Source organism: Malania oleifera, chromosome 8 (assembly GCF_029873635.1).
Source record: "Malania oleifera isolate guangnan ecotype guangnan chromosome 8, ASM2987363v1, whole genome shotgun sequence".
NCBI classification, from domain to species: Eukaryota; Viridiplantae; Streptophyta; class Magnoliopsida; order Santalales; family Ximeniaceae; genus Malania; species Malania oleifera.
In genome coordinates this window covers 37,336,425-37,361,304 of record NC_080424.1, presented here as the reverse complement: position 1 = coordinate 37,361,304, position 24,880 = coordinate 37,336,425, and positions in this window count along the sequence as shown.

Here is a 24,880-nt window from a genome sequence, read left to right as displayed (position 1 = left end):
GTATAGAAGATTTTACTCCTATATGATCAAGATTAGCTATAAAAGGTGTGAGTATGACTGTTGCGTATATGTGAACAAGCTTGATGATGGTTCTCTTATTTTCTTATTATTGTATGTCGATGACATGTTGATAGCTGCAAAAGATTTAATTGAGGTGAATCAGTTAAAGGAACTATTGCATAAAGAGTTTGACATGCAAGATCTTGGTTCGGCCGAGAAAATACTTGGGATTGAGAATATTCATTGGGACAGAAATGTAGGGAGGTTATGGTTATCTCAGGGTGCGCGAATATGTACAGAAGGTGTTGGAGAGGTTTAGCATAGTTAATACAAAACCAGTGTGTACGCCTCTATCGAGTCATTTTAAGTTGTCTACTACAGATTGCCCAAGTACGGATGAAGATATTCGGGACATGTAAAAGGTCCCCTATACTAGTGTTGTGGGGAGTTTAATATATGTCATAGTGTGTACGAGGCCAGATTTGGCACATGTTGTGAGTGTGGTAAGTAAGTTTCTCTCTAATTCGGGAAGACAACATTGGGAAACCGTCAAGTGGATCTTTAATTAGATACTTACGAGGTACATCGGGTTATGGCATTATGTTCGGTAAGCAACAAGGTTGTCATTCAGTTGTGGGGTTTGTAGATGCTGATTATACAGGGGATATGGATTATAGAAGGTCTACAATGGATTATGTTTTTACCCTTGTAGGAGGACCTATATGTTGAAGATCCATCGTTCAATCTCTAGTGGCATTGTCCACACCTGAAGCTGAATATATGGCAATTGTCGAAGCTACAAAGGAAGCCTTTTGGCTTACCGATTTAGTCAAAGAGCTGGGCTTACAGCAATATGAGGTTATGCTACGTTGTGACAGTCAGAGTGCTATTTACTTAAGGAAGAACCATGTGTACCATGCTAGAACTAAGCATATTGATGTAAGGTTCCACAGGGTTCGAGAGTTTATTACTTCGGCTGAGCTTGTATTGGAAAAGGTTCACATGTATGAAAACATAGAAGGTATTTTGACAAAATCGGTCACTAGTGAAAAGTTCAAGCATTGCTTGAACTTACTCCATGTCTCCAAGTGATAAAAGGGACACAAACCCAACCGAGCGTTCCAAGTTCAAAGTGGAGCAGTCATATATGTTTCTCAGGTTCTCCTAAGGGGTGTATCATCGCCAAGGTAGAGATTGTTGTATTTGTATATGGCTTTTATACTTAGTGGGGCTCATAAATAAAAGAAGAAAAGCATATGTGTTGAAGATTGTACTGTGCAGCAATGACTTGTCGACGAGTAGATCCTGAGAGCAAGAAAAATTCAGAAGTTCTGAGATACTGAGAGCAAGTTTTGAGACTCATTGATGAGTGGGCTGACTAGTCGACAAGTGGACTCTATACGATCGTCGACGAGTGCCTTGTTCTTGTCGACAAGTGTTGGGGCTACGAGAAAGAATTTGAATTTTAAATTGGAACAGTGGGCATATTTTGTAAAGAGAGAGATCGTTGTGTGAAGTGTATTGCGTAGATATCGTTGTGTGAAGTGTATTATGTACTTTCAATTTCTTAGTGAAACTTTTGTGTCGATTACTTTCGTGAATGTAGGTTTTACCGAAACACGTATATATTTTTCTCATCAAATAAGGGGGGTTATTCATAATTAAGCCTGAGCTAGGTCGATTAAACGATAAAAATTTCTCAATTAATTGGAGAATAATAGATAATGCATGACAGTAAAACAATTAATTATAACTTCTTTATCTTTCTCCTAGCACTTGCTACAATAGTTTGATTTTATATTAAATTGTGGCCTCTAATTTTCTATTTCTAAGGTTCGATGAAGAAGGAGAAGAAGAATAAGAAGGCTGTTTTCTATAGGGCTCATATATATATATATAATCCTGTGGGGTGGACAAAAGGGATGCTGACGGAAAACTCTAGCAGTAGAGGAGGAGGCGATGCCTAGGTTAGGCGGCGATAGCTTGCAGCTGCAACAACCCGTGCGATGCTAGGGTTTCATATGAGGAAGACAATCTGATGGATTGGTGGGGCCAATGGGGCATGCACGTGCCCTTTGCATGCATTTTTAAATAAGTTAGACTGAACCTGCCGCCTAATTCAATTGGGCTGTCGGTTCATTTTTTTCTTTCCTTTGTTTTTCATTTTTATTTGTTCTAATTTAAACAAAAATTGGATTTAACTCATAAAAATCCCAAGAATATAAAAAATCAAAAAAAAATTCTAGTCTTCTTTTGAGCTTTTTATTTGATCAATTTTACATGCTATTATTATTGTTATTGTTGTTATAATTATTATTATCTATTTTATTCTTAAAATCCTAAAAATAAAAAAAGGTTCCAAAAAATTAGAAACTTGTTATGCCTTAGTTTTAATTATTAGTACTAGATTATTATTATTATTATTATTATTATTATTATTATTATTATTATTATTATTATTATTACTGTTGCTACTACTACTACTATTACTATTATTATTGTTCTTGCTATTGTTTTCTTTTTCTATCTTAATTTCTTTTTAACAATTTTAAAAATTCAAAAATTAAAAATACAGAAATTTCTAAAAAACTTTTTTGGTTATTTGCTAGGTTTTTAGGGCCTCTTGGGTTCTCTTTTGCACATTTTCATAAGTCAAGATTTACGAACTAAACAAAATCCTAAAAAAAACAAAAGTAAAAAATAGCAAAGTTGGAGTGTTTTGAAATAAAAAAGTAGGGTTTGATTTAGTTAGTTGGCTTTTGTAAATTAAGGTTTTATTTCCTTGAAGCGATTGTTATACAAACTTTCTTTGTAAGTACAACCTAATTTAGGCAATTTGATTCAATTAAATGTTTGCTGTAACCATCTTAACTTAACTTTTATTGCATAATTTGATATATATATATTTTAAAAACGAATGCACAACGGAATAAAAACGATCTTACAAACGCAACACTCAACGGTGAAATATATAGAACACCAATCACAAAGATAATAATTGTTTGTTATATCAAACTTAGTGACAGTTAAGGCAGAAATCAAATGATTCAGATCTCCAACTGTTCCAAAAAAAGAACTGTCAGTTAATCTCAGGTGAACTTCGCTTAATCAATATTATTTTTAGAAAGAAACTCTCTTAAAACTCTACTACCAATGGTCCTATAATCCAAATCCTTAAGGCAGCACTCCAGATTCTAACTAAAAAACCCAATAACATCGGTTTAATTGGGAATTTATGAGTATGACATAACTGTTGAACAATGCCAAGCATGTAGAAAATTTGGCATTCATTTGACCAAAGGATGATATTTCCCATGATGAAAAGGGAAACTTTAGTGCTTAACATCAAGACCAACTTCTCTCGAATCATCATACACACGTTCCCTTATTTCTTGGGAATGCTGGAACAAAGGCAAATAGGCCCACATTGCTGTAGTGGCAATATAAGCCCTCATGATCATTGCAATGGAAGAAGTACATATGGATGGGGGGGTTAGAGGTTAATTTATCCCTTCTCGTTCAACTTATAACGTAAAACAACCATTCAGAGCATTTTCCAAAAGAGCAAGCTTAAAAAAACTTCCAATTAGCACAGAATGCCCCTTAAAAAGTAACCAAACTACTTCCCACCGCTCAGTAAAGGCCTCATCACTGCAAGCTCACTTGGTTTGGTACGTACGAAAGCACTACTTTATCTGTTGCATTGGTCATCCATCACAAGGCACTCATAATGTCATTTCCCCCAAAATGTCAAAGTTTGATATAACAAACAATTTTTTCTTGTAAACAAAGATAATATCACGGTAAATCACTTTTCGTGCAAAAATCATCCCGGAAAAATATTAGCGATGGTTTTTGGGGTATTAGCGACAGATCTAGATCGTCACTAATTGTCGATTATTAGTGACGATTAAGCAACCATCACTAATAGTCTATTATTAGTGATGATTTGGAAATTTGTCACTAATAAGAGGATATTAGTGACGGTTTTGCCACCGTCACTACTAGTCGTCTTATTAAAAAAATAAAAAAATGTATTATTTCAGACTATTAGTGACGTTTTTTTATTTTCGTCACTACTGGTTCCTTATTAGTGACGGATTTCTGATCCGTCACTAATAGCCTTTTATATTAAAGAAAAAGTAAGAAAAAATCATTTCAGAGTAGTAGTAACGGTTCTGAAAACAATCACTAATAGCTCTTTTATTTAAAGAAAAATAATAATTTCAGAGTACTAGTGACGATTTTGTATTTTCGTCACTAATGGATCCTTATTAGTGATGGTTTTCAGAACCATCTCCAAAAGTCTTTTTATTTAAAAAATAAAATAAACAAAAATAATTTCAAATTAGTAGTGACGGTTTCTTATTTTTGTCACTACTCGTCCTTTATTAGTGACGGTTTTACGAACCATCACTAATTGCCCTTTTATTTAAAATAAATAAATAACAATTTATTTAAGAGTAGTAGTGACGGTTTTTAAAACCATCACCGATGCTCAAAATCTGAAATCCCTACCTTAACCCGCACAATTTCCCACACTTTTCCCAAATTTTTTCTTTCTCCTCCCGCCTCCTTCTCCCTCCTGCCTCCTGCCCCTCCCTCCTCCTCTCTCCTCACTCCTGCCCCTCCCTCCTCCCTCCTCCATGCACGCAACGCAGTCCTCCCACCACTGAATCTCAAGTTGTCGCCCACAGCTTCTCTGCCTGTCGCCGCCGCCCACAACATCTCTGCCCGTCGCCGCCACCCACAATGTCTCCGCCCATCACCGCCGCCCACAACATCTCTGCTCATCGCCGCGTCACCTCGTCGCCTAGCCACGTCGTTGCCCACAACATCTCTACCTTCTCAGTTTGTAGGTTTGTTCACGTACATATTGAAGTCTTCAGGTCCTATATATATATATAAACGCATTACCATATTTCATGAATTAAAGAATATTCTTGCATTGAGCTTTGACACAAATCCACTGCACCTTTAATCTTGCTTTTGACTCTAAAATCTAATAAATGCTTACTGCTCTTTTGCTTTTCCCATAGCTTTAGCCAACTTGCTTTTGCCTTCTGCTGCAATAACTCTTCTTCTGCACTATGTGTTGCCAGATTTTTCCTCATCTTTATGTTTACCTCCTCAGGACAACCACTAAGTGAATGCAGTTCTAGTTGAGCCTGTAACAATTCTTGCTTTGCATCAAATGCTTTTCCATAGATATTAAAAAAGTTCCTTTTTTATGGGACTTCAAATTGTTCTTTAGAATCTTCAAATTTGTTGTAGAGTTCAAACATTGGAGTGCCATTTTTAATAACATTCCAAGATGCTGACAAATATTTAAAAAAAAAAAAATTCAAGATCCAGTTACAGTTCTTGTGAACTCCTTATTTTTAACCCATCATTTTAAAATCTGAATGGAATGTTTCTAATCCTCAATTCTTGTTCTAATCTCCAATTCTACTAATCATTCTCGGCAAATCAAGCTATAGTTGTCTTCTTTTCGGCTATTCATTTGAAGTATGCACACATGTGAGTCAGCGTCTCATTTCTCCAATCTGACTTTGTAGTATGATGGCTTGTTTATGCTTTCTTTAGTTCTTTCATGTTGCAAACTTCAGGGCTCTAACCCACTCTGTTCTGATTACTTTATGGATGAAAGTGTCCAATCACTTTGTATATGTAGTGACTCGAAAAATAATAGCATTATAATAATAAAGAGGGAGAGAAAATAAATACAAAAACAGAAGAAGGCCGTGGACTTCATCGATGAACACAGGGTTTCGTCGACGAAGGTTTAAGAATTTCGTCGACGAACACAGGGCTTCGTTGACGAGAAAATGCCGAGAGACGGATCCGAGCAGCTTTGAATTTTGTCGACGAATACAGGGACTTGTCGACGAATTTAGTGAAAGACTCATCAACGAGGTGACGTGTCTCGTCGATGAATCTGGTCCTATATAAGTAAGGAAAATCGGATTTTATCACATTTTTCACCGAGCTCTCTCTCTCTCTCCTCTCTCTCCTCTCTCTCTCTCTCTCTCTCTCTCTCTCTCTCTCTCTCTCTCTCTCTCTCTCTCTCTACGTCACTCTTTCCCTTCTCTCTTCGATTCCAGCCCCACCAGTCGCCGAATCAACAATTCGAAGCTACCATGACACTCCTGACGGAGTTCTCTATAAGTCTGTCAGAGTAAATCGTCGGGAAAATAGAATTGGATTTCATCCCAAATTCAGGGTAAGACCTTTTAGTCTCTTTTTGGCCTTGTGGTAGTTATAAGAAATGATATAGGCAGAGAAATACTGATATTATGTTCTGGCACATATTGGTTTTAAGGTATTTTGTAGGAGGCCCTGCGGGTGTTAGGCTTGTATTCCCTAGGGAGGTTTTCCAGTAGTCAAGTAAGGGAAATATGCTATGCTAGTTAAAGTAGAGATTTTTACCAGTAAAATATAGTATATGTTCATGGGTTTCAGAGCAGGAATTTATATAGTTTATAAAATTATGTTTAATGAATTTTAATTGTGTGGCATGAGAATATTGATATAGTACATAATTTTATACAACTTCTTACAAAATTATGTTTTACAGTATTCAAACAGAATGATATTTTACAGTATTTTCAGGATCATATTTACAGTATATACAGATAGGGAAATGTATTTACAGTTTTCAAAGTACCATGATTATATAGCTTTACAGAACCATGACATACAGAAATACAGTTTATACAGAAATACAGTTTATTACAGCGTCATGGTTAATATAGTTATACAGAATCATGGTAAAATAGATAGATTGTATATAGAAATGTATTATAGAGTATCAGACCCTGTTGGACCATACAGTTTACAGAGTACGGTACCGTAGCTACATACAGTTTATAGAGTGCAACCACATATTCAAATAATACGTGGTATAAAAGTCAATCGCATAGAGCCCACGAGTGGACAGACTCCCCATTAAATATGGGTAGAGGAGGGCTGATCAGACTACGGAGTATAGTGATTTATTCCTGGTTAGCCAACCAGGGTAAATCCCGCCTACGAGCCGCACAACTCTGTCATTAGGGGTTAAATCATGACACACAGTTATCCACAGGGAATTTTACAACTATTATTATGTTTATACAGCTTTACGGAAATAGAAAATATATACATAGAATAGCAGTATTTTGAACAGAAACCTAGGAACAGAAATGTTATGCAACAGGTAAAGGATAAAAGTTATATTTTTATTATTGTGTTTTACAGATTCAGTGATACATGACTATATAGTAGTAGATTTTCTCAGTATTGTAACTCAATTATCACACACTAATGATAGCATATTTCGTCTTACAGAACTTTGGCTCATTCTAGTGTTGAATTATTTTTCAGGTAATCCAGATAGGCGAGCAGACCAGGCTCGCAGATAGAGGAGTTTCAGTACTACCAGTTAAAGAGAGAGTGAGTATATTTTTGGGGAATATTTTGTATAGCCCTAACTAGTTGAGGGAATTTTGGGGATACAGTACATTTGTATATTTTGGAAAACATTTCAGAACTCTGGTATTGTATATAATCGTTTATGATTATATTTATATGATTTCTGCTTCTTGCTGCTTAGGGTAATGATTGGGTTTACTCCTATATAGTTTCAGAGCACGTGGTATAGTATATATATATATATATATATATATATATATATATATATATATATATATAAAACCCCATGTAAATAGCAAGTCGTGACAGTATAACTTTCTCAACCTTACTTAAATTCATAGGCTTGGTTTTTGTTTTGTAAAGACCCTGTACATTCCAACTAGCAACATGGCATATTGAAGATTATGTTTTTAGGTTATTGGAGGCCTAACAGGATTGAGCTGAACAAATGCAAATTAGTCCATTTTTATTTGATTCTCTTTTTACTAATGTCTAAGGACCTCTAAGTGAAAGTCTCATGCTACCTTTGGATAATGTATGTGATAAATCTGTTTTGAGATAGCATGGTAATGCATGAACTTATCCAAGTTCATGTAGTTTTGAAAAAAATAATAATAATAATAATAAAATGAAAAATGGACTATTTTAGGAACTAAAACTAACTGCACAATTTTTGAATGAAATGCCTTAAATCAACTCCAATTAAATAATCTCTTTGAATTTAATTGTATGGGTAAAAATGAAACTTCCATTAGGCACTTATTAAGTCCAGGTAAAAAAATAATAAAATTTTATCCTTCAATTTGAAAGTGATAAGATAAAATATGAAAAAACATAAACTTATTAAGCTAATTTAGGGGGGAATTGGTCAGTTAATTAAGATATTTTTAAAAATCTTGTATATCCAATTAATTTTTTAATTGATCAATCTAACCTATTATCAGTCAATTGACATAAATATGAATATATAAATTTGTTACTATTTTAAAAAGTTGAAAGATTTATATATAAAAAATTGATAGTGTTAATAAATCCAAATCAAAAAGACTAACTAGATAATTATAAGGTCTCAAAATGTTTGTTCAAAATATTTGTTTATCAATAAACATTTATTAGCTTTTAGAGTCATATTAGTTTTGACACAAATTAATCAATATTTTTCCATCAAATCAACTTTTAGAGTTTCTCAGGTTTTTAATACATTTTAAGTGTGAAGTCAACTACCCTGGGGCCTAATAAACATTTATTAGCTCCTTTCATATTTGCATGCATTTTTTTTCCAAATCAAAAGGTTATTATACAGTTGCTCAGCATTGATTAATCTTTTATTGATGTTGCTATGGGAAATAATGTTTTTACGGAAAATGCTTTGCACTTGGACTGCCGTGTTGAGTGAGTTGGCAAAATTAGGTGGAAATGGAATAAAATGGAATGAATTGAATTTGATTTTATTGACCTGATGTGTGTGTGTGTGTGTATAATTTAATTTTAGGCTTCATTTTATTATTATCATGTTTCATTTTGCAAATCAAAGGCGACGTGAATGTATTTCAGAGCCCAATGCCAAAACTCAATTTCAATTAGGGTGTAAGACATATCAAAATGAAAAAGTTGCTCAAGTTAATTAGTGCAACATACTAATGTAAAAAGGAGTGATATAGTGTGGAACTTTCCAAAGAAGTAAACATAGGTTTAATTTTAAGAAATGGTAATCGTATTTTTGATAGATGAGGTCATGACAAGCTTCTTTTGTTTTAAGTTATGGTAAACCTATACAACCTTTGGATTTCATATTTAAATTTACGTGAATTTGAATAAAATATAATATAATTTTATATTATATTATATATATATATATATATATTAAAATCTACACAAATTGAAATCTAAAATTTCTTCAAAACATAAGGTCCGTGACATTTGTAGGCATAAAATAGTGATTTTATTTTTATATTGAGGTAGAGGTTATAAGTTTGTGGTCCGTAGAATCTATAAAAATAAACTTAAAAGGGGGAGAAAAGTTTTTACATGGGAAATTAAGACCTTATATATGTTTGATTATGAGAAATAATTTTATCTTACATTTTTTCAAAAAATTATAAAGTTATAATTATTTTTTATTTTTTATTTTTTATTTTTTAAGATTTGTATTAGAAATAGGAAGTTATTTTTTTTTTTTTCTAAAACCCTCTCTATAAATAATGTGCATTACTACTCCTAAGCATGCAAGAGCATATCTTTAAGTTATGTCATGATTTTTAAGCATGATTGTTTATTCGATGGTTGGACAAAATTTAATATAATTTTGTATTCAGATTTATTCAAATTTATACAAATTTAAATCCAAACCTTAAAATTCAATCCCAAATAGAGCCTTAGTGTTGAGCTGCATATATATATATATATATAGTATTGTGTTTGTTTAATTCAACGACCTAGGCATCCTTACAAGATGAAAATACGTGCCCAAGACCTTACACTTGGACATACATCGAGACACTCACGCAAGACAATAAATATGGTCACACACTAATGTACCTCACAAGTACTACAAGATAACACTAAGTATTCTCACTTACAAAACACTTCCATGTTGTCAATACACAGAACACACTTACAATTCTTTTTTGTACATATAGCACACACAATTTCTATTATTTGCGCACTCAAAATTTTTTCCTGCTCACAACTAGGGGTGTACAAAATTTACCGAAAAAACGAGAATCAGACCGAAACCGAACCATTTGAAGCTTCGGTTCAGTTTTTCAGTTTCGATCATCGGTTTTGATTTTCAATTTATAAAAAACAAATTTTTGGTTTCGGTTTCGATTTCACTCAAAAACCGAACCGTAAAAACCGAAAATCGATTATAATTTTAAAATAATTATTTTTAATACTACATATATATATATATATATATATATATGTGGAATATATTATTTTTTTAATTTGATTTGTTGTCTTGTACTTTATCAGGGAGTGGGGAAGGATTTTATATAGGAGGCATGAGATGTTGGGCTTTTTGTGGAGCCTAGTTGTGTCTTAATTTGGATGACGACCCGACCTCTGTTTAATTAGAGATTTCTATCTTAAAGCTTAGTCCATTCGGAACGGAACCCTAGGCGCAACATATAAAAAGGGTGCTTTGGGGTGATTAGAGTTAGTGTGGTTGTATCCGCAAGAGAGAGCGAGAGCGAGAGAATTGTATCGCCGCACTCTCTGTGCTTTCTTCCTGATAATATTGAAATCCCTGCAACTCCGTGGACGTAGGCAAAATTGCCGAACCACGTAAATATTGTCTTGTGCGTGTGATTGAATTTTTGTTTGGCGTTATTCTTTCTCTATTTGTTTCTCATAGGTTTCGGGAATTTGTTCGTATATTCCTAACAACTGGTATCAGAGCCTAGGGTTAGGTTCGAGTGGGAGCAATGGCAGAGGAAGTAGGAAGGGCGTCTGGAATAGAAAAGTTTGATGGCACAGACTTTGGATTCTGGAGGATGCAGATCGAGGATTATCTCTATGGGAAGAAGTTACATCTACCACTTCTAGGAGAAAAACCTGCTACTATGAAGGACGAGGAATGGACTCTCCTTGACAGACAGGTACTGGGAGTTATAAGATTAACTCTGTCCAGGTCTGTTGCACACAACGTCGTGAAGGAGAAAACTATAGCAGATTTGATGAAGGCTCTATCTGGTATGTATGAAAAACCTTCAGCAAATAACAAGGTACATCTGATGAAGAAATTATTTAATTTAAAGATGACAGAAAACGCATCTGTAGCACAACATCTGAATGAGTTCAATACTATCACAAATCAATTATCGTCGGTAGAAATTGATTTTGATGATGAGATTCGTGCACTGATCGTTTTGGCTTGGTTGCCAAATAGTTGGGAGGCAATGAGGATGGCAGTAAGCAATTCTACTGGAAAGGAAAAACTGAAGTATAATGATATACGGGATTTAATTCTGGCTGAGGAGATTCGCAGAAGCGATGCAAGCGAAACCTCAGGATCCGGCTCTGCCCTAAATCTTGAGACCAGAGGCAGAGGTAATGACCGAAATTCAGATCGGGGTAGATCAAAATCCAGAAACTATAATCGAAACAGAAGTAAGTCCAAACCTGGCCAAAAGGGACAATGCTGGAACTGTGGGAAAACAGGTCACTTTAGGAGACAATGCAAAAGTCTTAAGAAGAAGAGTGAGGATGATTCTGCTAATGCTGTAACAGAAGAGGTACAGGATGCACTACTTCTTGCAGTAGACAGTCCACTTGATGATTGGGTTTTGGACTCAGGAGCTTCATTTCATACTACTTCACACCATGAAATCATACAGAATTATGTAGCAGGAGATTTTGGTAAGGTATATTTGGCTGATGGTACAGCCTTGGATGTTGTGGGTATGGGAAACGTCCGGATGTCACTGCCAAATGGGTCTGTTTGGTTACTAGAGAAGGTACGACATATTCCTGACCTGAGAAGGAATTTGATTTCTGTCGGACAGTTTGATGATGAAGAGCATGCGATGTTGTTTGCTGGTGGCACTTGGAAGGTTACAAAGGAAGCCAGAGTATTGGCTCGTGGAAAGAAATTTGGTACTTTATACATGACGTCAATTCCAAGAGATACAATTGCAGTTGCTGAAGCAAATATTGATACAAGCTTATGGCACCGCAGACTTCGTCACATGAGTGAAAAGGGGATGAAGATGCTGCTGTTAAGAGGGAAACTGCCGGAATTGAAGTCTGTTGATTTTGAATTGTGTGAAAGCTGCATCTTAGGAAAGCAGAAAAGGGTGAGTTTCTTGAAAAGTGGCAGAACACCGAAGGCTGAAAAATTGGAGTTAGTGCACACAGATTTATGGGGTCCTTCTCCTGTTGCATCCCTTGGGGGTTCAAGGTACTACGTTACTTTCATTGATGACTCAACCAGAAAGGTATGGGTTTATTTTCTGAGAAATAAATATGATGTATTTGAAACTTTTAAGAAGTGGAAGGCTATGGTTGAGACTGAGACAGGTTTGAAAGTAAAGTGTTTGAGGTCGGACAATGGAGGAGAGTACATAGATGGAGGGTTCAGAGAGTATTGTGCTGCACATGGAATCAAAATGGAAAAGACCATTCCTGGGACACCACAGCAGAATGGTGTGGCTGAGCGCATGAACAGAACTCTCAACGAGCGTGCTAGGAGTATGAGGCTACATGCTGGATTACCAAAAATTTTTTGGGCTGATGCTGTCAGTACTGCAGCTTATCTGATAAACCGAGGACCTTCAGTTCCCATGGAGTTTAGACTTCCTAAAGAGGTTTGGAGCGATAAAGAGGTAAATTTTTCTTACTTAAAAGTTTTTGGTTGTGTTTCTTATGTTTATGTTGATTCTGATGCTCGTAGTAAACTTGATGCAAAGTCCAAAATATGCTATTTCATTGGCTATGGTGATGATAAATTTGGCCATCGGTTTTGGGATGAACAAAACAGGAAAATCATCAGAAGTAGAAATGTGATATTTAACGAACAGGTTATGTACAAGGACAGGTCAACTGTAGTGTCAGATGTCACAGCGATAGATTAGAAAAATTCTGAGTTTATTAACTTAGATGAGTTGACTGAAAATACTGTCCAGGAAAGGGGTGAAGATAATAGGGAGAATGTAGAATCGCAAGAAATTCAAATTACACCTGTAGCTGCAGTCCGTAGATCTTCCAGGGCCACTAGACCTCCACAGCGTTATTCACCTGCTTTAAATTATCTTCTGCTAACTGATGGTGGTGAGCCAGAGTGTTATGATGAAGCCTTGCAGGACAAGAGTTCAAGCAAATGGGAGTTAGCCATGAAGGATGAGATGGACTCCTTGTTGGGAACTAACTGAATTGCCAGTAGGGAAGAAGGCTCTGCACAACAAGTGGGTATACAGAATAAAGAACGAACATGATGGTAGCAAGCGCTACAAAGCCAGATTAGTTGTCAAAGGGTTTCAGCAAAAGGAAGGCATTGACTTTACAGAAATATTTTCTCCAGTTGTGAAGATATCAACAATTATACTGGTACTGGGAATGGTGGCTGCAGAAAATCTACATGTTGAGCAGTTAGATGTGAAAACGGCATTCCTTCACGGTGACTTTGAGGAAGACATCTACATGATTCATCCAGAAGGGTTCATTGTCCAGGGACAAGAGAATTTAGTCTGCAAACTGAAAAAGAGCTTGTATGGTCTAAAACAAGCTCCAAGACAGTGGTATAAGAAGTTTGATAGCTTTATGCATAAAATTGAGTTCAAGAGATGTGAAGCTGATCACTGTTGTTATGTTAAGTTCTTTGACAATTCTTATATCATTTTACTACTATATGTAGATGATATGCTTATTGCAGGGTCTAGCATTGAGGAGATTAATAATCTGAAGAAGCAATTGTCAGAACAGTTTGCAATGAAGGATTTGGGAGCTGCAAAGCAAATCCTTGGAATGAGAATTATTAGAGACAAGGCCACTGGTACATTGAAGCTTTCACAGTCAGAGTATGTGAAGAAAATTCTCAGAAGATTCAACATGAATGAATCTAAACCAGTGAGCACACCCTTGGGGAGTCATTTCAAACTAAGCAAGGAACAGTCACCGAAGACAGAAGAAGAAAGGGACCATATGAGCAAGGTGCCCTATGCTTCAGCTATTGGCAGCTTGATGTATGCTATGGTGTGTACAAGGCCAGACATTGCACATGCAGTGGGAGTCGTGAGCAGATTCATGAGTAGGCCAGGAAAGCAGCATTGGGAGGCAGTAAAGTGGATTCTGAGATATTTGAGGAGTTCATCAGATACATGTTTTTGCTTCACTGGTGCAAGTTTGAAACTGCAGGGTTATGTAGACGCTGATTTTGCTGGTGATAATGATAGTAGAAAGAGTACTACTGGATTTGTATTTACTTTAGGTGGTACAGCTATATCTTGGGCTTCTAATTTGCAAAAGATTGTTACTTTATCTACTACAGAAGTTGAGTATGTTGCAACAACTGAAGCTGGAAAGGAGATGATTTGGTTACATGGTTTCTTAGAGGAACTGGGTAAGAAGCAGAATATGGGCATTCTACACAGTGACAGTCAAAGTGCAATTTTTCTTGCCAAAAATTCGGCTTTTCATTCAAAGTCGAAACACATACAAACAAAATACCACTTTATCCATTACCTTATTGAAGATAAGCTGGTAATACTTGAAAAGATATGTGGATCTAAGAATCCAGCAGACATGTTGACTAAGGGTGTTACTATTGAGAAACTGAAGCTGTGTGCAGCTTCAGTTGGTCTTCTAGCTTAAGGAGAGGAGGTTGAGTTGCAAGGATGAGGGATTGTTTTTCAGGAGGATTGCAGTTGATATTGGTGATTGAACTAGTCTCCAAGTGGGAGATTTGTTGGGCTTTTGTGGAGCCTAGTTGTGTCTTAATTTGGATGACGACCCGACCTCTGTTTAATTAGAGATTTCTATCCTAAGGCTTAGTCCATTGAGCGAAGGCTTGGGCCGTGAGAGAGAGTGAGGGTGAGAGAATTGTATCGCCGCACTCTCTGTGTTTTTTTCCTGATAATATTGAAATCCCTACAACTCCGTGGACGTAGGCAAAATTGCCGAACCACGTAAATACTGTCTTGTGCGTGTGATTGAATTTTTCTTTGGCGTTATTCTTTCTCTATTTGTTTCTCACAGGTTTGGGGAATTTGTTCGTATATTCCTAACATGAGATTCATGCCTCCCATTTTGGCCATATGGGATGGATGAGTGCTATACAGCCATTGGGAAGAAGACTGAAGCTTAAAGAGACGGTTCCACCTATTCCTTTGTTAATTGCAAACTTATAATTTCTAAAGTAAAAATTTGAAGATTATATGACGGGAAGGTGATGATAATTACGATCAAAGAAGGAGACATTATGAGGAACTGACGGAAAGGGTGGAACAAGGGGAGGGGCCGGCATGCATGAGTAATCCATACTACCTGCAAAGGAAATAAGATTCAGTCTTGGCTCCTGGTCTTGGAATCCTGGTAAGTGGTAACTTGCGAGTCTATGACTGCTATGCCCTCCGACGCTCACGCCCACACCAACGCCTAGTCGCCCTGGCCCAAAGCTTCCGTCCTTGACTCCTCATAGCACCTCGCCACCTCCTACTTCCTCCCAAGTCCCACCCCATGCCGATGCAGCGACGCTCACCCACGCCAGTCGCCAACGCCCATATCTCCACGTCGATGCAGTCACACACAACAACGCAGCTCACGCCCACTGGTGCGAAATGTGTTTCTAGTCATCCCACATCGGTTGGAAATGGGAAGAAAAAAGTTTCCACACCCTATTTATTGAAGTTGGATCTGCTCATCTTCTTCCGTGCTGGGCTTTGCAATCAAAGCCTTGGCCCAGTTAAAATAATATAGGAGACTGGGCTGTGGGTTGTGGCCTAACTTGGCTTTAAATAATGATTTATTTGTTTTGTTAGTTTAAAATTTGGTAAAACCGAATTAACCAAACCGAATCGTAAAATGAACAGTTTGGTTTAGTTTTAAACCAACGGTATACGGTTCGGTTGCGGTTCAGTAGTTTTAAAAACCAAGAGGTTCGGTTCGGTTGACAGTTTTGGCAATAACTGAACCAAACCGAACTGTGTACACCCCTATGCACAACACACACAATTTCTTTGTGCTTATCTAACTTCAATTTAATAGATGACTTAACTTTTGGACTGCATGCTTGGATTGATATTTCTTGTGAATTGCATGCTGGTAGTGGACATTAGGACTGCATGCTTGATTGGAACGCCACCTACATGGCTGATGTAGTGATGTGTATTGCCTGCTGGTAGATACTTTTAGGTTGTTGCATGTCTTAATCTAAATGGCATTTGTATGAAGCAAAAATATTGTGAATTGCATGCTTTTGTGACTTGCAGGTTTAGGAAATGTTCTATTTATAGACAGCATGCTACCGAAAATTTGTGAACTTTTTTCCAAAATAATCATAGTCATATACCATATGCTTATATGGTTATAGTGTGCTGAATGTTAAAACATTTTTGAAAGAATGAGTGAACTTCAAATGAACTTTGAACTTCGTCTCTAAATTTATTTTTGCATATGCTAAGTGAAAATTCTATCAATCATGGACTCAATTGCATTATTTGATTATTATAGTTATTTTAAAGTCCTATGAAAGTCATGTAAATCATAAACATCACATTCTATTTTTTCATAGAACTATATTATGATATATATATATATATATATATATATATATATATATATTGTTTATGGGATGCATGAACACGTTACATTATTTAATGCTTATTATATGAAGCTCTTATGCACTCGTAAAATTCATTACTGATCGGATTATTGTGAAATGTTTATTGTAAACACTTAGGTTTGGAGCATATCTCTATGGAAAATGTCATATTTACAAGAGAAATACTGCCAAAATTTTTCAAAAAGCGTTTTTAACTTTCTTAATTTGTAGGGTTTGCAACCATCACAACGTTAGCACGATACCATGCACTACGGATGTAACTTTTGACTTTTTTTGTTATCTGAATAGATGAAATTTCTGTATTTGAATTTGAATTTGTATAATATATTTGTATTTAAATTTGAATTTGTATAATATATTTGTATTTGAATTTGAATTTGTATAATATATTTGTATTTGTATTTAAATTTGAATTAGAATTAGAATTAGAATTTTGAATAATTATGAATTTTTTAGCAATTATGGTTTAATGTTATTTATACGAAAATGTAATTACAGATTTTTACAGGAATTAATAATTGGAAAAAAAATTAATTTAAAATTATTAGTGATGATTTTAAAATCGTCACTACTAATTATCCAATTTAAGTATTAGTGAAGCGTAGTGACGCTTTTAATATTCATTGCTCAAGCCTAATTATTAGTGACAGTTTTAATTGCCTTTTTTTAAAAGTTTTAGCGAAGGTTTTCAAACCGTCACTAATAATATAGTATTAGTGACGGTTTTAAAATTGTCACTAAATCCATAGTATTAGTGACGTTTCTCACATTCGTCACTAACTATATTATTAGTGACGGTTTCAAAACCGTCACTAATAGTTGCTTGTGAGCAATAGTGACGATTTTCAAACCGTCACTAATAATAGAGTATTAGTAACGAATTTAAAACCGTCACTAATACTATGGCTTTAGTGACGATTTTTGATCGAACCGGTGTTGAATTTATAGTGACAGGCTTAGGTTTTTAGTGATAGTTTTAATTCATCACTAATACTCTATTATTAGTGACAATTTGAAAAATTTATCACTAATAAGTATTAGTAACGGCAGATATAGCAACTAATTCAACTATCATTAATAACCTTATTTTTTGTAGTGTCTTGTGTTAAAGACACTAACAACATATACAACATATATATAAATTTCTCGGAGACCTTTACCCAAACCCCAACCAACCTAACGTCCCAATTCGAAATTTGAAAATCTGCACTGGGTTTCCAAACCAAATTGTTGACAGTTTGCAGACATACCGTTGATGGTTTAATACCGAGAGGAAAACCTCTCTGAAACTGGACCAAACCATCGACAGACACAGGGCAACCGTCGACAGTTTCCTTAAAAAACACCAGCATTTTTTTTCACTATGTTTTCTCTTTGTGCATGGCTTTCACTCACTATATGAGCCACATATCACAACAATCTCCATCTTGGCGAATATACGCCGCTTAGGAGAAAATTGAAAATATATAACCACTACTCCTCCTTGGGATAATAGGTTGGGACCATCTCTTATCTAGCTACTGGAGACATTCAGCAAGTCCAAGCATTGCTTGAACTTATCCATGGTAATAGGCTTCATCAAGATATCTGCTGCAATCTCAGAAGTGTGAAATTTCTCAAGCACAAGTTCACCTAAAGAAATCTAGTCTCAAATCCTGTGGAACCTCACATCTATATGTTTGGTTATTGCATGACACACTTGATTCTTCACCAAATAGATGGCACTTTGATTGTCACAACGCAGCTCAGCTCCACCTTATTGTATGCCCAACTCCTTAACTAAACTAGTAAGCCACAATGCTTCCTTGGCAACTTCGATGACTGCATATACTCAAACTTAGTTGTTGATAATGCCACCAAAGATTGTGCCATGAACCTCCAACAAATAGGTCCTCTCACAAGGATAAACACATACCCTGTTGTAGACCTCCTAACGTCAAGATCCCCTACATAATCTACATCAACAAATCTCATAACTGACGGATCACTCTATTGTTTGCCAAAACATCTCACTACATAAGCATAGGGGATCTTTGACATATCCTGAACATCATTGGTCATCTTTGGGTATCGAGCGGTAGACAATTTACATTGATTCTCTAAAGAACCACCCCAAGACAACCACGATCTCCCTGGATATCTGTCCATAAAGCCACCTAGAGATAACCCCAACATCCCTGCAACTCTATCCTTGTGAATCTCCAAGCCAAGATTCTCCTTCGCCGTACCCAAAATCTTGCCAAAACCTTTTCTCAACAGAGTTCCCAACTAATTAGCCTCAATCAAAGCCTTCCCAACAAATAACATGTTATCCACAAACAATAAAAACATCGCCCCCTTGTATCCTATCACCCTCTTCCCTTTCTAGAAGCTCTTCCAACTCCCACATCTGATTTTTATGCAGTATTTTCATTTCCTCCACCTTAACACTCAACCGTCTATTTTTCCCTTTGTTGTGCACCATATTTTGAAAAATGGTATGAACCTTACTAGTAGTAATGAATGCACAATACACCATGTTAGCCATATTGGCTACACTATCATGGCTTATTGTGTTTTGATGATATTAATGTATATGTTGTTCCTAGTGTCTTCCATCTTTGCAGATTACGTTTAGTACAGGTTCAAGGGATGCATACTTGAAGTATTGGTCAAAAGGCAAAGATTGGACCAAGTTGATGTTCAAATAGGAAGATCAAATGGACACATACTCAGAAGGACTCAAGCACAACCAAAGCTTAATGTTGTATTATTTGTAATGTGCGTTGTGTGAGATAGTTTGTGATGTAATCCTTGCGTTTTGTTTCTTACATGATTTCTAATCAAGAGTTGAGCAAATGCATGCATACTAGGACACATGAGTTTATAGGATTGCACTAAAATCACTAACTCAACTTTCATGGTTTTCAAAGTTAAAATCAAAGAGTTTGTCATGAATCCTAAATTCAAATGACTAATTTGAAAAATAAGCAGTTCAGAAGTTATCGCAAGTATAGAAGTTCTATCGTGTAATATTTAGCCTAAAGGCCAGATCGTTTCCTCAGGGAATGTAGTTTAGCTCCAAATTTTACGTAATTCCAATCAGAAAATATGAAACAAGAAAGGTCACCAAACACAGTTCAGATTCGGGTTTTCTGGGTTGTTGAGATTTTCTTTTTGACGAGTTAAAAGAACATGCAATTTAAATTCTAAATCCTAAAACGCACTAAATTAAATTATAACGAGAAGCGAAGATCCTATGTTAATAACCAGACAAGAATTGAAACATGCATTTAAACTTCAAAATAAAAGTTAAAGATGATAACTTTCCTATTTAATTTAAGCACACAATTAAAATAAACTCATTCAAACACAAATTCAACGAATACCAAAATTCTAACGCATTTAAGCACTCAAACCGAAATTAGAACTCTAACCATTAAACAACAGTTAAACATGGAAAAAAATCAGACTTTAATAAAACTAAACTTAAATTAAATCGAACTCAACAAAAATTCAATTTTTAAGACGACAACTAATCTAAATCCTAAAGAAGATATATTTTTATTTCTTTTTATATTTAGGAGATCAAACCAAACTTAAAACTAATACTCAACCAAAACATTAACTAAATACAAATAAAAGAAAGCGAAATTGACTTTATTAAAAATATCCAAATAAGATTAAAAAGTTGAAACTTTAATTGAAATTCTAATGAAAATTAACAATATTCAATGACTATTTAAAAGAAAGAGTAGAGAGAGAGAGAGAGCAGTTGGCTGTTGAAGGAAAGCTTCTGGCTGTGTGGTTCTTCTGCACACAGTAGCACACGTGAGGAGAAGCAGCAGTAGTGGAGAATTAAAGCAGCAGTAGGGAGATTGAAGCAGCAGCAGTAGTAGAGGGAGCTTCGGCTTCCTCCAACAGCAGCAAACATGGCACAGGACAGCCGCAAAGCAGCACCAGCAGATTAAGAGGAGACAGAAAGGCTCGAATTGCAACACAAGAAGCTCTACTTGGTGTTCACAGTAGTAGCTTGGAACGACACAGCAAGGCTTCGGGTCTAAAGGAGTTGCAGCAGTAGCTGCGGCAGCATGCAGCAATAATGGGAGCTTAGGTGCAGTAGGGTGGCCTTCCTTCAGCAGTTGCAGTGGTTGTGTGGTCACGGGTAGAGGGCGTTTGCAGTAGGGGAGCAGGGAAGCAAGGAAAAAGGGAAAAGATAAGAGAAATGGGAGGAAGCAAAGAGAAGACTGAGAGAAGGGAAGAGAGGGAGAGTGAGGCCGAGAGAGCTGGGAGAAGAGAAGAGGGAGAGTTAGAGAGAGGAAGGAGAGTTGGAGAGTGGCGGCAGAGAAGCAGAAGAGAAAGGAGAGGAGGAGCTGGGAGAAGGAGAACGGGTGTGGGGCTCTTCCAAAAGAAGTAAAAAAATATATAAAGGACCCCAATCGAAGAAGCCCTACAGGCACAATTGAAGAGCACCCGGCTGCATCGTTGGGACAAATCACACTCATTTTTATATTGCTCATCAAAGAGAAGAAAGAAACATGAAGGGAATTTTTTTACTGCAGACACCCTTTGGTATTTTGAACAGAACTTTTTCTATACAGCTCCAAATTGAACATGCTTGGTATCAATAGAAATTTAAGAAAAACTAACACAACTTTCATGTTGAACACATTTTAAGAGAAGGATTTATTGATAGAGAAATGTGCTCATCAATGCGACAGAAGAAACATGAAGGGGGGGTTTTTTTTTTTTTTTTTTTTCGAAAAAACTTGTTTTGGAAAAATGTTTTCATGAGAAGTTTATGCCCCTAAGGTCAATCTAAGGTCTTGGTCATTTTTTAAAAACTTCAATTCAAATCATATGATTATGTATGCACAAATTGAAACTTAATTACTATTACAATTTAAAAAATAAATAAAATCTTCATGCTTTTGCTCCTTAATACTCCATGAAATACGCCAAAATTTGTGCTCGATTAGGTACTCCTTGACTTCCATTTTGCATCCCTTATTTGCACCTTCTGCATCATAAATTTGTTCAAAGACTAAATGCACAATTGAGATGTTGTGGTTTGTCATAATCAAAATAGGAGGCGGACTCAAAAAGTCAACACATTGGGTAAAGGTTCTATGTGAACCAAAGTGAACACTCTGTGTGAGCGTGTAGGGTTGTGTACCCGAGTTGTGAGACTTGCTTCACCATGGAAGAAGCTTTTATTGTGGACTGTGGAATCCTTAGGTGCTAATACGTGGATGTGGGCTTGGTGCCAAACGACGCTAAAACCCGATGTTAAGCTTTTCTCTCCCTACTCTTTATTATTTATCTTGTGCATGATTTACATTCCATATATTTTGATATAATTGCTTGAATCTTACCAATTATTTTATTTTGTAGAGAAATCTCAAATACGAAAAAAGAGCCATTCACCCCCCTTCTGACTCTATATTGCATATCCACCATGGGGGACATGTATATACTCTAGGGCTACAAATTTCTAACACACCAGAACATATAACTTATACTTGAGTGGTGGTCTAATAGTGCATCTAGATCCATTGTGATCCTACCGTTATACCGAGCTATAACTACCAGCATTATGAATAATGTCATTTCTACTTTAAGTTTGTAGCTCCACCTACATCACATGTTCATTGTTGCTGTAGTTTTCTGGCATCTATTTCTCTTCCTTTACCTGACTATGCTCCACCATTGCTTTCTCACCAAAAACCATGTCTCCGCTGATCACCACCTTGTTTGCCATTTGATCAACTAGCTTGAACCCACATTTCCTGTATCCCATAAAGATGTACTATTCGAACATTATACCAAGCTTAGATCTCACCTCACTAGAAACGTGCATGGTTGAACATCCAAACACTCTCACACCAGAGTGATCTACTACATAACCTGTTTAAACCTCTTCTGTAACTCTCAAATCTAATGATACCCTTGGTGATCAGTTAAATGAAAAACATGCCATACTCACTAACTTCACCAAGAAGTTCCTTACAAATCCTGCACACAACCTATCATGCTGCTCACAAAACTCCTTGAAGAAAACCAGCATACTCAATTCCAATTTCTGACCTAAAAAATCTCCCTCCCAATTTGGTTTTCAACCTTAGCCACAAGCTAAACCTGGCAAACATTTCCAACTTATGCCGCATGAGATACACCAAGACCTTTCATGATAAACCCACAAAATACATGTGTCCACCCCATGATGCTATCCTCACCGGTCCCCAAACATTTGGATAAATGTAGTCACTCATATGTCCTAACTGCATATGCCACAAAATGGTATCATCTTACTCAGATTCTACAGCTACAACTCCACCTACAACTGTCATACCCTGCAGTGCATAGATATTTCCCTCTAACTTTTGTCCCTTCATCACCATCAAGTCGCCTTCATGTACCTTCATTATCCCATATTCATACTTTTAACTATATCTATTGCAATCTAAAGTGACCAATGAAATCACATTCTTCCTTAGATCCAATACATGAATTACATCACATAATTTCTCACAACACTATCATTCATTTTAATTCTGACATTTCCTATTACAACTATTTGCATGCAACATCATTTCCCATTAGAATGGAGTTAGGATTTACTAACATGTAGGTGTTGAACCAATTTCTATTTGGTGTCATATGATCAGAATATCCCGAATCTAAGATTCAAGAATTCATGAGGTGTTCAAAACCTGATGAAATAGAAAGTATATCACCATCACTACTCCATAAGTCTCCTTCTTCAATTACATTCGTAGATTTTAACGAATCCTCTTGATTTTCTACATTCCCCTTCTTCCACTCCAGACACTCTAGTTTTATGTGTCCAATTTTCCCGTGCTTAAAACACCTTATGTCCTTCTTCTTTCTGGATTGCGATTGATACTTATTATGATTCAATCCATTCCTGAATTTTCCTCTCCCACGTTCATGGTTACCCTTCACCACAAGCCATTCACTGTGTGAAATTTCATCGCTGACCTTCTTTCTTTGATGAAAGCCCAGCAATGCACTTGTTACCTCTTCCAAATTTAGTTTTTCTTTATCCCATGTTAGAGTCATGACTAACTTTTCTTACGTGTGAGATGCTGGTAGGGAATTCAATAGCAACATCATCTTGAAATCTTCCTTAAATTTGAAATATATTCACATTAAATCTCTTATAATTTGATTCAATACATTGATATGTTGGATCAAATTCAAACCTTCCACCATCTTAGGCCAATATAACTTTTTCTAAGAAATAATTTATTCATAAGAGACTTAGAAATATACGGACTTTCAAATTTCTACGAAACAGCCATAGGAGAATCCTCTTCCATGACACGATATAGCACGTCATCGGCCGAACATCATCTGATAGTTGCCACAACCTTTGCTTCCATTTCATTCCAATTTGTTAACAAAAAATTTACCTTTTGTAGAGTAATTTTTTTGTAAATTTAATAAACTCATTTCTATTGAAATTAACAAAAAAAATTACAAAAATATTTAGAATATTTAATACTATAATGTATGAAAAGATCATCAACATGGTTAGAAAATATTTTAATGATATAATTTTTTTTTACATTCTTAACATCATATTTAAGTCTTAAAATATTTTTATTGTAAACTTGAAGGTGGTTTAAATATTTCAAGCTTTCGTATAAAGACAACATTTCATTTCATTAAAATTCAAACATATAATTTTGGTTTGCTCTTTTTGAAATTCTTCTAATGGAAAATAATTTATTCACTACAGAGATATAATTTTACACTTGGAAACAAATTTAATTTTTTGTGTAATTTCCATAATTTTCATTTTTATCACTCTTATTAATACAGAAAGGTCAACATTATCTTAGATTCCTAATTTGACAAATGCATTGCAGAACCTTGTGATCGTTAGAGATTTAGTAATTATTTTCATTTAGTCTAAAGTCAAAATGAATTTAAGGATAACTTATTGCATTCAAATTTGTTTAATACCATTTTAACTTAATAGTCAGATTGTACAAATTAACATTATTATTATTATTAAAAAAATTATAAATTAGAGAATCCATAAAAAAATATATTTTTTCCAAATTCTTTGAAATCATATTAATTATGCAAAATATTGTATATAAAAAATATAATAGCTAATAATATTAAATAAATTTGAGTGAGTAAGAGTGCAATATGATGTAAAAAAGGGATTGGAAT